Genomic DNA, 15,023 nt, shown 5'->3' on the forward strand with positions numbered 1-15,023 from the left:
CAACATCTATGGTCATACCAGGGAGGGGAGGGCTAAGGCACCATCAGAAGGCGCCTGGGAGAAGAGAGACAGGGCATAGATTTTATTTGTCCTCGATTCCCAGGGAGGTCATTTACTGCAGTGCCCCTGGCACTTCCCCAGCCCTTTCTAGCACATTTGATTCTTGTGAGTTTTCTTAATCTCATCTCCTTCATTGGTTATTGCTCCTTCAGTGCTGAACTCAGCAAGATTGCTTCTGTTTAGAGAAAGATTAGCGCTGAGTACATTAAACACGGTAATGCCATGTACTAAAGGGCACTGGGTCACCACCCCAGCTCCGAATGCCCCATCACACCTTCCCAAAACTGGTGCCTTTTGCTGGGCCTGCTTGCGGCTCACAGCTGCAATGCCTAATGCACGCCAGCCCCATGGAGCACACTGTGAGGAACCCTTCAGAGATAAAAAACCCAGAAACCAACAGCTTCAGTGCTCAGCACACCTTGTTTCTCATTAAAATTGCACTTGGAGTTGGACTCAATGAACCTTATCAGTCCCTTCCAACTCAAAATGTTCCACAATGGCAAATTATGTGCTGAGGAACATGATCTTCACAGCAGAAGGAGCAGAAAATGTGGATGGAGAAGGGGTTTGGCTCAGCCAGGCAATACAGCCACCCAGGCATGAGACTGCACTCTGCAAGAGCCACCCAGCTCTGATCCACACCTTCCCATGCTGGTTCGGTCCCCAAACTTCACAAAGGTGCAAGCTCAGAGGGAGCAGTGACCTGCATCCCTGCAGGGAGGGGATTCACAGAGTGCCATGCCTGCAAACCCTGCCCTCACCTAGCACACAAGGACCCATCACCTGCAGTACCTAGAGAATAAAATTCTCCCAATTTTTATCATGTTGCAACACACAAGTAAAACAACACAGTTTGACCCAGCTGATAAGAGCCTCTGGAGAGGTGCTCAGCAGTCCCACTATTCCCTTCATTTATTCCTTTCCCCAAATGAACCAGGTTCCTCCTTATTCCAAAGACGTCACAGCAACCTTCCCCAGCACCCACCCGCTGGAGCACGTGCTGCCGTTAGTCCCTGTCCCAACCAGGCTCTTATCACAGCTCACCGCCTCCGCTCCCAGCTTTCCAGTTGATTAGATGTCTATTTACCTACGGATTACAAGGAGGCAACAAGTCCACCCAGGGAAGAGGCACTGTTGCGTGGGCAAAGACTCTGCAAACAGATGGCTCGAGGAGATAGAGGATATTTACTACCTTGTGCATGCTTCTGGGCTTGAGGGCGACACAGCCCTGGCACATCCCTGGCACATCCCTACGTTTCCTTCTTTGTTTCCACATACACACCCCCCCAAGCTCTCTATGACCCTCTCTGGGACTTGGAGAAGGAAGACAAAGACTCAGGCAGCTTCCTGGGTTGCAAGACATGCTGGTTTTAAGACACCTGCCCTTGGAGCGCTTGTGGTTTTACATTTCCACCCATTTTCTTCAAAACTGACAATGAGATATTGACTTCAGGGGGTGAAAACATTTGCACAGCTCTTCTCCAGCCCCTCTGGAGATAATGGTCACAGTGAGAGGGACAGGGCTCAGCAGTGACCCAGCACACCAGTTTGGCCTGTGGGCAACAAAAGGAGCCTGCAGCCACCTCGATGGTCCATGTGATCCCACCTAAGAAAACTCAGGACCTGGGAACACACAGAAAGCCCCCAGATGCTGTTTATTGACCGATAGTCTCAATTCTGGAAGGGCTATCCTCATCCTCAACACAGAAACAATGCCTTTGCAGTGCTCAAACACACCCAGCCCTGTTCTGCTTTCGAGAGCCCGTGTGACACCTCAGAATCCAGCCCAAGCCTCTAATTACCAGTCAATCCTTGGCAGGCCTCAAACATGAGAGCCTTTGTACTGCAGAGGGAAAAATAAATGCACATGTTACAAAACACTTTGTGATGAAAGTGCCATTTGAGACCCTGCAGACTGTCTAGGGATTTTTTCCCCATCTAATTCATGTCTCCCACTCTCCAGCTGCCAAAAAAGAAACCCAGGTAAGCCAGCCCTGGGAGGAACAAGATTCATTTTCCACCTAAATAACCTGCATTTGCAATTTTAGCTTCTCCCGCTCATCCTGCCGCCCCAAACTAATTGCATTCCTTGCGTGCTCCTTTTCCTTCTCCCCTCCCCTCAATCTTTAAAGGCTTGTGGTGTTATACAGTAGACTCAAACCACGTTCAAGATTAGTTCTATAACCTGCCCAGCAGAGTCAGAAAATTGGACATGATATAAAAAGAGGGAAGGAAAAAAAGAGAAAAGAAAGAGCCAGCTCTTGTCAAGAGGGTGGTAGTACAAGGAAGTAATTTTTCTCTCCCCATTTCAGTTGGACGTTGCTGTTTACGTCTGTGCTAGACGCTGCATCCTTTCTTCTCCATCGTGCAGCTGTAGCATCGGCAAATTGGAGAGGGGAGGCACCGGGGGAAGGCAATAGCAATTGAAATTGGATCCTATTGAATTTTCAATAGGACACCAAAATATACACATATTTCAGTGTGCGTGTGTACAGATATATAAGTCAATGGAAGAATCTGTGAATAGTCGGTTCCGAATAATTACAGTGGGGGGAAATCATTGGAATAATGAGCAGTTGCTACCAGAACATTCAGGGAAATGAAATGCTGACTGCTGTTTATTAAACAGCACTTTATTTTCAGTTTAGGGTGTTTGGGATGAAATTAGGTGGCAAACACACAGCATCACCAAACAACTGGAAAAGCCTGGGATCCTTAAGGTTGTTCAAGCCATCTTGCCAGCTCCCTCCATTTCTCTCCCTCTTTCTGCCTTTCCTTGCCATTTTCTTTCCTCCTTCCCAAGGCTGCTGCAGTTGAAAAGGAAGGGAAGAGGCTCTTACGCAGCTCTGATGCCACAGGAGGAAGAAAGATGGTCTCTGCCCTCAGATCTCACCAGGGGCATTGCCGCAGTGCTGCAGGATGCTGGCACCAGACTGGAGCAGCCAGCTGGGATTCTAGACACCGAGGTGAGATGGGACTTGGAGAACCAGCAACCAGAGGGTCACCCTTTATCAGCCGCAGCTTTCCAAAGCTTTGAAGTTCCAGGTTTTTTCACCATTATCCCAGGAAAGATGATGCACAGCCCATCCACACCCTCAGGCATACACTTCACTTTCTTCTTTCTGCAAGGAGAGCAAAGGCTACATGAAATGGCTGTGCAGATCCAGAGCATGGCCAACAGGTTGGAGCCTTGCAACAGCAAAGGAAATACTGCAAGAAGAGCACACAAGCTATGTATGGAAACCAGACAGATACCACACACTTTATTTAGGAAGAAATATTAATTTCTTAGCCTAAGAGACATTTTCTGACATGGTTTCTCAGCTTTGCAAAACAGAGCAGAAAAAAGGATCAAAAACCCCACATAAGACATGGAAACGCACAGCCCCCAGCCTGCTGGAGGTTGTTCCCACCATCCCCACATCTAAAACCAGGATTTGAACGATGACATTGCATCTGAATCTGGGCAAAGTGCAGAGAGAAAAGCAGAAAGAGGGGCAGGATGCCACTGGGGAAGGGAGATGGGGAGCCCAAGTCTACATCCTTCACCTGCTCCTACCCACTCTGCCCCCAGCTGCTGCAGCATAATGTAAGCAGACGTGGATCGACTGAGGAAGGAGAGATGAAGTTTTAAGGAGATGGAAGCACCTATGTGTATATGCACACGATTTAGATATCTCAGAAGATTTCTCACCATATTTCATGTAATTCACATTTCTAAGCTTCTCCCTTAGCAATGCAAGAGGCAAGCATAAATGAGACAGGTCAAAAGCCTCATAAGCTTGAAACATCTCCGGGTTTGCAAAATCATTTTCAAAAGCTTCTGGTGCTGGATTAAGCGGGGTTACCTAACACCAGTCAGACGAAACCGCATTCCCAAAATCTCATCGTGTGGGCAACTTCACACCCCACAGACAAAAAACCACCTTTGATGCATTGAAAGCAGATTTATGCCCTTCAGACACACATCATCTTGTAATCAGAGAAAAAAAACCAGTCTACAGTACCTTGGGATGTCTTTTCCTTGAGGTGATGCAGGAGTCCAGCACAGCCAGGAGAGTCGAGGTGGCTGCAAGTCAGCCTGGCCCTGCCTGCAATGAGAAGAGGATGCTCCTTTATTCGAGGTGCAGAGAGTTCAACTGTTTCTCACCAGTTTAGTTACTGGGGGAGCAAATAAAACAATTTCTAACGATTTTTTAATGAGCATAACAAAATGGCCTAAGGAGATGCATAGAAGCCTTCCCTGTTGGACAATCCAGTCCCAAGCAGGAAAACTTAGACTCCACAGCAATCTTTAGGGGTTTTTTTGTGGGGGAACGTTGTCCTCTCAAGCACTAAGCATCAGCTGGCATCAGGATCTGTACACAAGGATGCAGGAGAAAGCCTGGCTGCACAGACAAACAGAACAGGGATTCAGGCTGTGCCCCAGTGAGAACAGGGGCCCAAACCAATCAATTATGGGGAAAAATACAGACTCACTATTCAACATGGAGCTAAAGTGACCCCACAGCTTATTGACAACTCTGCCACATCCCTCTGTGCTAACTTATCCTACCTATTAACACTCTGCTGTTCAGTGGTCTCTTTTTTTGCACCACCTCTGCTCTGCAGTAAAGCCAGCTTCCAGCATGGGAAAAAAAACCACCTAAAAACACACAATGAAGCTAGCATCCAACACAATAAAAATAAATTAAAACCCCTAGAGGACACTGAGAAGAGTTGTGGCTTCTTTTACTGCATTTTCCAAGGTGCTGTTTAAACACAGACAGGGGAAGGTGCATAAATACATCAGTTCAGCCCTCTGGCCTGCAGAAGCGTTGGCAGAGCACAAAGAGCGACAGGAGCTGGGATAATTATACCTCTGTCTCTGTACAGCCGGCACGGCCGCAGCCACCACTTGGGTTACGCTCACCCATCCCTATGCAACGGGCTTTTGGCCCTGACCCGGTCGACGCTGGAGTGGGAGGAATGAGAAATTACCTGGCAAGAGGCTAGTGCAAATATAGATCTCAAAAAGAGAGATGCCTTCTCAAATCATCGGTTGGTTTGCAAGAGGGGTCAAAATTGAGCCATCTTGATGCCTCTGAGCCACAGGCTTTCTAACCCCAATGAGCACCTGGTTTCCTTACACCAGCTGCTGCAAAAAAACATCTTGTCCCCCCCCAACACCCCCAGTCATCTTATATCTAAGCAAAAACCAGCTGGTACTTCCAGCTGGGACTGGTCTTTGCCTTCTTTTGCAGGCTAGAGTGGGGAGGATTAAGAAGGGGAAGGTGATGCAGCACATCATACCCCTTTTTCCTGCCATCTTAAGGGATGCAAGGTTAACTCGCTCTAGGGAAGGTTCGCCTGTGTGGCACACAGACAGAGAAGGCAGGGAGCACAAACACACCAGGAAGGCAGTTTCCTCCCCTGAGCACTGGCTTCGCTGGCATTTCTCCCACAAAATACACAGCCAGACCCCTACACTCCACAGGGGCACCCCAGGAGAAAGCACAGCCTTGGACAGGCTGCAGAATTAGCAGAGGAGGGGGAGAACAGAACATTTGCTTCTTACCATATCTTACACATTCACCTTCCCCACTTCAGCCTAGATATCCCCCCCAGCCACACACACAATCGCTCAAGCCAGAGAGCCTCTCACCTCCCAGGCTAGCAGCCTATGTGCAGGCACAAGCAGAGACTCAGGAGCTATGACTTGACCTGAGGAGGTAGAGCAGAGGGAGAGTAACCACTGCAAAGTGCTACAGGACATGCCACCAGGCATAGCCAAAGCTCCAAAAACAACCTGCCACGAGGAGGAGGGTTAACAAATGCCCCAAATCCCTCTCCCAGCTTGCAAGAGCCAGACTGCCAGATGACAAAGGAGAGAGGCCAACTCACCTCCTGGCAAAGCTCCTCAGCACAGCCCATAGCATCAAAAAAAAAAAAAGTTATTTTCCCTCCCCACCAACACCCCAACTTCTCACAGAACTGTGTGTCTGCCTATGCCTCCTGCCTGCCTTTTATCTGAGGAGGAGGTGGCCCACCAACACCTACCACCTGGGAGGCAATTAATCAGTCCCAGGCAGGGTAAAACCCAGTTCCTCTGAGCAGCATCGCAGGTGTCACAGCTCGCAGTGCAACGAGCTGCATCAGGCTCAGGTGGTTTGTGGTTATTGATAAACTCCACAGGCTTTTTCAGCAATGAGGGAGCAGCAGCTCCAAGGGTTGAGCAGACAAGCCCCTGCTTTCTCTGAGTTTCTGCTGCAGAGATGGGTTTCTTCAGCTCCTTTCCCTGGTGACTGCACAACTTTGCAGTCATTAAACCAGATGTAGCAGCGTGGCAATTGCTCCTTGGGTTACCCCCCACTTGTTAATCCAAGAGATAAAAAAGAGCCCTTGGTGTCTCCAGGCAAATTCTCTCCACCTGGACGGTCTTGAGCCACCTGGGGAATCAGCCCCCCCCCCCCCCCCAAAAAATGCAGAATTTGGAGCAAAGTGTGCTCCTCTCCTTTGAGAGTGAGGGGTTAACACGATGTAAAGGGACAAAATACTCTGGGGACCTCACAGAATCATCTCGGTTGGAAAAGACCTTGAAAATCATCTAGTCCAACCATGAACCTAACGCGCTGGGAGATGCACACTTAGAAATTCATGCTGCATGTGCTGCTGGTGCTGCTGTGGTGTTGGAATATCTGGGGGAAGATAACCCCACCGCTGCCCTGATGCTGTCCGTGACCGCAGCCTCCCTCCTTTGCTGATTCCATCTAATGCGATAACACTCATCATAATAAATATTGTTAAAAGTGAAAGTCTCTCTAGAGACTTCAAATCTTGGGCACAGGTGTTCAGGCAGTGGTAATTGGGTGACTCATTCATTAAACAGAATGCAATTTAAAATCTATTACATTTTTTAAAACACAAAGCTTTTTTACCCCCCCCCCCTCCTCGTTTCTGGCCCAAGCTCAGCAGTAGCCGGGCTCCCCTGTGCTTAGCAGGACTATTTCTGCAGTGGAGGAGCACAACACAGACCTTACCCTCCATCACCCCCGGAATCCTGCTGGCTTTTAAAAATCTCCCCTCAGTTCTGCAGAGCCCTTTTAATTTTTTTTCATATTTAAAAAATAACTAAAAAAGAGAAGATGGAGAAATCTGAAAGAGCTACAGAGATAAATTGGGTGATAAAACCCAGCTGAGCTGAAGGACATTGAGAAACTCTTTAGTCTGGGGGGGGAGAAGAGGGAGGTCCAGTTAGATCAAAGAAGAAAATGCCAGGTGATTTCTCCTAGCAGGGAAAGACACCACAATAACCAACAACCAAAAGTTAAAGACAGACAAATTAAATACTGCACAAATGTTTAGCAGTGAGGGTGATTAACCTTTAGAATCCAGTACCAATGGCAGTCCTGGATTCAGCATCTCTCGAGATCCTTAAATCAACCCTGAACACCTTTTTGGAAGATTTGTGTTCGACAAACACGAAATCCTAGGCTCAGGAAAGAGGTTTCTAATGACTTTCCAGGGCCTGTTTATGTGATCTAAAAGTCCCTTCTGGCCCTAAATTCATTGCGCTGCTGCACCTGATCCTCAATTGATCTTGGGAAGCACAATCCTGCATGGCCAACCCTGAAATCAAACCCCGAAGTTTGTCACTGAAGCTGCTCGCTGTGTTTCTGCTACCACAATCTGCTGCCAAGAGCCTTGCCCGAAATTCAAGCTAAACCAAACACGATGAAATGGGGGACAGTTTCACTCAAACCTTCTCCCCCTTTGCCTTCTCCTCCTGCCCGTTTGCAGTTGACTTAACGCACAAAAGGGGGGCTGGAGAGATAGATTATTCTTGAGAAGTTGCTTCTGGCTCTGATTTTGCAAATCCAGACCGGGAACAAATTGACCCAAGCAGTTGCCCTGGCTTTGCCAGGCACCCAAATACTGTTGGCATACGAGTGGCTCTGTGCTGTTCAGTGTGGACAGGTTACTGGGACAGGTTGTCCTGCTCCTTGGGCAGAACAAGCAACGACAGAAAAATGCTTTAAAGCGGTGTAATTGCAACCACGGTGGAAGGTTTGTGTACACAGACCTACTGGCAAAGGGAAAAATCATGCTTCCAGCCAGCAATATTATAGCAGCAAACATTTTGAGTGCCAAGGTCTGCTGTGGCTCCTTCTCTCTGCCTTTCCTCTCCAAGATGATATCCTTCATTTGCTCTTGCCCTGAGCTCTCATGCTCGGTGATTACCAGAAGTCGCTGGAGCTTTAGGTAGCTCACCTCGCAGTTACCGTACCGTGCAACATCCGAAAAACACCCAGGGCTCCTGCACGACCTCAAGACACAACTGTGGGGTGGAGGACGGCACCCAGGACATGTTGCCCAGTGACAGCATTGAGTGAAGCGAGTTTAAAACGCTCAAATTCAGCACAAAGATGCAGGAACGGCACACGGGTCTCATCTGCGCGTTAAGCTAACGCACACAGAGAGCATCGCCCAGCATCACGCTCCTCTTAAGATTTCCCTTTGCTGCTGATTTATATAGCACTGACCTGGCTGCAGCCCCCCCTTCTCTCCCTTTCCGCTTCAAGATGTTGCCCTTCATTTGTTCTGGGTTCATTTGCTCTTTCAGCAAAGGGTTTCCCAGCACCGCCAGTATTTAGCAGCAAAGTGTACGGTTCAACCAATGTCTTCTCCCGAGCTGGGCTTCCCCCAGGAATTTTCCACCTATCTCAGCTCCTACCACCGTTGACCCACACGTGGATTTGCATGCACTCAAGGCGTGCAGCGAGTGGAAACGCGGAGATTTAGCCTTTGCCTGGCTGGCCTGCGCGGCGTGAGCAGCGAACGAGCAACAACCTGAAATTCAATGGCTCCTTCACTGTGCACTGGGGCTGAAATCTCAACGGCGGCATCTTCCCTCTCCATCAGTCTCATTAACCCGAGCTGATGAATGCCTTTCCCTGCCTCGGGCACACTTCTGCCTGCACTGCCCCTGCCAGAAGCTCTGCTCACACCCTCCGCACTCCTCCGGCACATTTAATAGGATCCCACCGCTCTCATTTCCAAGCAGCAAACACTCCCTCGACTTGTTCCTGGCACCTGGAAGCACCGGAGGAAGACAGGAATGATGTCTTCTCCATTGCAAGCTAGGAGGGGGCTGCATCTACCCGTGGAAGAGCTGGATGCAGGCCTGAAGTCAGCAGCATCCCTCTGATCCAAGCAAGATCAGAAACGGTGCTTTTGGAGGGCTACCAACAGATCTGTCGTGCCTTGTCCCAAGCTGAACGTTGTTTATCCACAGTTGACTTCCAACGAAGACACAGGCTGCCCATGGTGGCACCAAAATACTTTTGTCTCTCTGATATGATTCTGTTAATGCACCCGTGGTACCCACCGAGCCTCCAAAAACCAGCCAGCCCGCATCCCCCTTCGGCTGCCGATTCATCCTTTGCCCGGGGATGAAGCCTTGCTCCCCCGCGGGCAGCGGCTCTGATGGAGAAAACCGCAGGCCAAGGCAATCTGGAAGCAACACCTGACTCCTGCCTGTTTTGAGCAGCTTTCAGGCAGTTTTCTGGCTCCGAAAAATCCAGGCGAGGACTTGGCTGCTACGGCACACTGTCAGAGGGAAGAAACCAACATGTCTCCTTGTTCTCTTTTTCCCTACCCAGGCCTAAGGTGGGGAGGACAAGAAAACCCTGCAAAGAGACAAAATCCCACCATGGAAAATCCCTCAGGAAACTTGGCGATCGCCTCGTTGGGAGGAGGCAGGGGAGCCGAGAGCCGGAGCCGCTCACGCCCGCCTGCTGAACGTACCAAAGGGGTAAATTAAACACGTTCATCTCACCACAACTCACAATGGCAACGTTTTTACCCGACACACAAGTTTCTGACAATCAACCTAATTTACTTCAATAATAAATGAAAAAGGGAAGTTTTCTTTTATAATAGCAATCAGGGACGAGTGCTGAGGTGCCTTTTTGTGTGGATTTTTTCTTTTTTTTAAGCAAACTCTATTCAACTCATTCTCTTTAAAGGAAATGATTCCTTTATCTATTATTCATTTGAAATACAGAAGGAGGACACAAGAGACTGTGGAAGTGTGTAGTTTGTTTCTGACATCTCTGGAATAGTTTTTAGGAAGACAAAACGCGCAGAGCTTAGGGGTTTAGTAGTTAGGAGCCCAGTATTTCCATTTTCTCTGGTTTATGATTTTATAATGTTGCCCATCATTCTAGCATCTACATGCAAACCTTTGCTAGTCGAACCTATGTTATTTCCTTGCGGGTATTCATGAAGACTGGTAGTTTAAGGGTCCTGCCTATACCTGTGAGATGCAGCTATGCAGCAAATATTTGTGGGGCATCCGTCTGGTTTTCATGCCAAACCATGAAGTATATGTGACTATAATGCCAAGAGAAACTCCAGCTTCAGTCTGGAGAGTCGGCAGGGAAATATTCCTTGGGTTATAAAAGGCATGGGAGGGGGCAGCTCCGAAAAGGCTGGTTATCCCCTTGGTTTAGGTATGGAGCACCAGCAATTGAAAGCATCTCCGCAGCTCTGCACCCAAAGTCCCCGCACAACTGCAGACCTGTCTCCTTTCAATCCCAACAGGCAGGATTCACCTTCACCCACCCACCCCCCATATATTTTTAATATAAATATATAAGACATACCCAGAGCTCCCTTTGTCAATGGAGAGAGACCTGCACCTCCAGAGGGCAATTCATCCAACCGGCCTGTCTGGGAGGAGATAAATGGCCTCTGGAGATGCCTATTTCTCTCCACCGACTAGGAGGGAGCCCGAGGCAACCAACCCCGACATTGACATCTAACTTTTAGACGTGGAAGTCAGAGCAGATTAATTCAACCCATTACTGGGGCCTTTAATTTTTGCTGGCTTGATTTACAAGTGCTTGCTCAGCACGTTGAGCCCCAATGCCACAACAGAAAATAGACCCAGAGTCCATTCTCCTCTTCCTGCCTTGGATGCGGCCATCTTTGCCAGGCACTTCACATTATTAAAAACAGATAAAATAAGAATTATCCTTCCTGAAAACTTCCTCTTGGAACTCGAAAAAGTGAAAATGTTCGATTAATGTGCATCGTTGCCAGAGTTTTTAACACACTTGGAGACAACAACCTCTTTCTAAAGGAAGAGTGTATCGCTATCCTCATTTTATAGATGGAGAAATGGCTGAATCATGAATAAAACACAGGTCTGGAGCCATAATCTACTGCTCTGTCCCTGTCAAATATATATAACCCACAGCGTTCCTTGGGGCTCTGCCTGACATCAGCACCGTTTCCTAGGAGGATAGAGACCTGCCTGGATCCAGCTATGCCACATCTGGATTCACAGACCTAGTTGGTGTTAAGCAAGAGGGATGAAAGTGCCCATGGTCTGGAGGGGCAGCTCCTCCATTTTGGGGAGGGCGGCTCAGGGCAGACACATCCTGGGGTGTGAGCATGAGCCCCTCCACTCGCAGCCTACCAGCAAAACTGCAGATAATCACAGAATCATCTCGGTTGGAAAAAACCTTGAAGATCATCTAGTCCAACTATTAACCTCACACTGACCGTTCTCAACTCCACCATATCCCTAAGCTCTCGATGGAGCCTGGCGATCTAGTCTGGACAGCCCAAGCCCATCTTCGGGGCTGGAGATGGCTTCTTGCAGCATTTCAGCAACAGGTAGCGCAGCGATGGCTTCGCCCAGCACAGCAGAGGCATTGATACTGCCCATGTGGCCTTTATGCTATAGCTGCAGGTTGACAGCATCTCAAGGACGGCGTTCAGCCCTTCCTCGCAGCAGCTCAGCATGCTTCTGTGTGGGATAGACCTGCCTGGAGCCCACACCACATCAGTCTTACATCCTAACTGGGTGCCTCCTGGGGGCTAATTAGGCTCGAGACCCCGATCAGTGCTTGTGGGTACATTTCAAGCTCTCTCCCACAGCCTCCGTGAGACGAATCCAACCTTTGGCTGTTCAGTTTTTGTTAATTGCAGCTATTCCGGAGGCACAGTGGAGCATTTTTTATTTCTCCGGCATTGTGTGCTAGCAGGTGGAACCCATTAGTGCCTGCGCCTGGCGATGCTCACAGCACCACATCCCTGCCCTCCCAACACCACGGCTCCCGCAGGTGGGAGCCACCAGCTGCAAGGGAGGAGATTGGAGCTTGAAGGAGTTGTCCTCTGCAAGAAACAAAAGCTGGGACATCTCCTGCTTAACACAGATGCTGTCCTAGTGACACCCTGCCCGGCCTGTTCACTCAGCTGCAAATTACAGACTAACCTCTCCTCAGCTGGGAACACGCTTTCCTGCTCTCCGTGTAATGAAGTCCGGTTCCATAAAGCAAGTTTCCAGCATCGTGTTGCAGCCATGCATGCAGAGATGGTCCTGAGTGCACACTCAGATCCCTTTCCCAGCATTGTTGTCTGTCTACCAACAGGCCAGTCAATTAAAACTGGCTGTGCTGCACTAATTTCTCACTCAGCAATACTTGCTAAGCCAATAGACAGAGGAGACTGATGCAATGGCTTATCCAAGCCGCAGAGCAGCCTGGCTCAGGGCTGGCTTTTGGCCGTGGTTCCCGTGGGTCGGATGGGCAGCATGGAGCTTAAAGTACCTCCTGGATGTGGTTAAGAGGTTTATTTTGCCTTTTTTTTTTTTTTCAGTGTAGGCCCACCTTGAATCTTCTGGGAGAAATTTTTACCAATTCCCAAGGATTTTGTGCTCATTCTTTCTTCCTTCGGGGCACTGTAGCTGAAGGAAGGTAGCAAGAGAGCTCTGCAGGCAATTTAACGCCTGGAGATGCAATGATTTACCCGCAGAGGGAACGGGAAAGCCAGTGACATTGCACTGGAGAGCTAAACAAAGCAGGCACATGCTGGGGGAGCAACAAAACCCACCAACTCCCACCTCCCCTCCTTGTGTATCCTTTTTCACACCCAAGACATCTCCAAGACTCTGTCCCTTCCCTGCTCCAGTGCTCTCAGCTCCATCCTCCGTCTCTCCCCGCCGGTCTCCTGCAGCATGGCCCCCCACTAATCTATGCACGGGAGCTCCAGCTCAGCTATTGATCACTGTTTGCGGGCTCTCTGTAAACTTGGGTTGTAAAGGTTTCATTAGGCTGCCTCATAGTCATTACATCAAGTAATGGAAAACATCCATCTTCTTCTGCTCCTCTGCAGCAGCCAATGGAAATCGGTTTGAAGTGCGTTAAGCAAGCTATGAAAATCATTGGCAGCTCATGCCCTGATGAAGAGAAACCCTGTGGGTTTGTGTGGCAAGGTTTGGGTAGTGGGGGGGCTACGGGGGTGGCTTCTGTGAGTAGTTGCCGGAAGTTTCCTCTGTGTCCGACAAGGCCGATGCCATCTGGCTCCAAGAGGGACCTGCCGCTGGCCAAGGCTGAGCCCATCAGCGATGGTGGTAGTGCTCTGTGATAAGATATTTAAGAAGGGGGAAAAGAAAACTGCAGTCAGAGAGAGGAGGGAGAATATGCGAGAGAAACAACGCTGCAGCCACCAAGGAAGAAGGAGGAGCAGGAGGGGCTCCAGGCACCTGTGGTGAAGACCACGGTGCGGCAGGCTGTGCCCTGCACCCATGGAGGTCCACAGGGGAGCAGAGACCTCGATGGATCCTCGACTCGCACAGCACCGTCTCTCTCAGCAATGCCAAGCTCAAGGCTGCATTTCCCGAAGATCTTTCAACCACAGGGAAGCGGGTTTGGACACGAGAAGCCACCAGGCCAACCCAAGCTGAACAAAGCATTAAGAAATTGAAATATGTTTTGCCTTATAGCAGATTGCAACTGTTTAGGGAGGAGCAGATTTGAGACTCAACAGCAGCCTCTAGTTTCAAAGGCCAGTACTGTTCTTGCCCCTGGACCCTTCCAAGCGCGAGAGGATGTCTGCTGACCCTAAAAGTTGTTGCAGTTATCTTGGAAGCAAAGCACCTTTTTGTAGCAGTCCTTCCATGTTATTTTAGCAGCTGCTGTCTTACAGACTGCTGGAGTAAGAGATTAATGCTTTAATTATACCATCTGAAAGCTGGGAGCCTGAGCTTTCGAATGGTATACGGCACTGACTTCTGGCACTTGTGGATCTTGAGGGAGTACACACTAAAATCAAGCTGGAATCCAAGTGAGGAATAACAGTGGAAGAAGAAGTAAGACAGTAATCAGAATAATGTACTTTTAATGCCCAATATCTCACAACCAGCTGGGGCTAGAAATTAAAGCTTCATGCTTGTTGCAAGTGGGGGACCCTGTCTTTCAGACTTTCTCTCTCCCATCTCCAGCCCCGGTGTTGCAGGAGGTACTGGATGATAAAGCTACCTGCGTTTGCTCTGTGCTCTGCAGCACATCTGTAAGCACCTGATCGTCCTCCTTCCCCACCCAGACAGCTCAGGGCTACGGCCAACAGCTCCTGCATCCCCTGCCCTTCCTCGGGCATGGCCGGCAGCGTGACGGAGGGCTGCTGCATCCCTGGCATGGGCAACGGGGAGGTCAGAGGACAACCAAGCTGGATTCCCTCCTTATTCACCAGTAATGCCTCCAACACCTGTGACAGCTCTGGTACTGGCTGATGGCACAGCTGGAGCGTAACCAAGGCTGGTTCTGCATCCCTGCCACCTCTGCATCCCTGTCTTTCTCCTCTCTTCTTCCACTCCTCATTTTTACCCTTCCGCCTTCATTCTCTCACCACCTCCTAACCTATTTTTCTCTCCTCTCCCCACTCCCCACCATCCTTCTCTCTGCTCCCCCTCCCTCCTACTTAGGAGGAGATCAATGTACTGGGAATGCTGACTAGGGAATTAAATCCAGCCAGCCTGTCTCTTTGAGAGACCTCTCACTAATCAGCTTGGATGGCTTCCTATTCCCCGCCTCCACTCGACAGAGAACCTGCGATGAATTCGTCCATCCCTGGTTCTTGTCAGCCTGCTCACAAGGAGGCAAATATCTCTCTCATCTGCTCTGCACTCAGCTTTT

Source organism: Athene noctua, chromosome 26 (assembly GCF_965140245.1).
Source record: "Athene noctua chromosome 26, bAthNoc1.hap1.1, whole genome shotgun sequence".
NCBI lineage: Eukaryota > Metazoa > Chordata > Aves > Strigiformes > Strigidae > Athene > Athene noctua.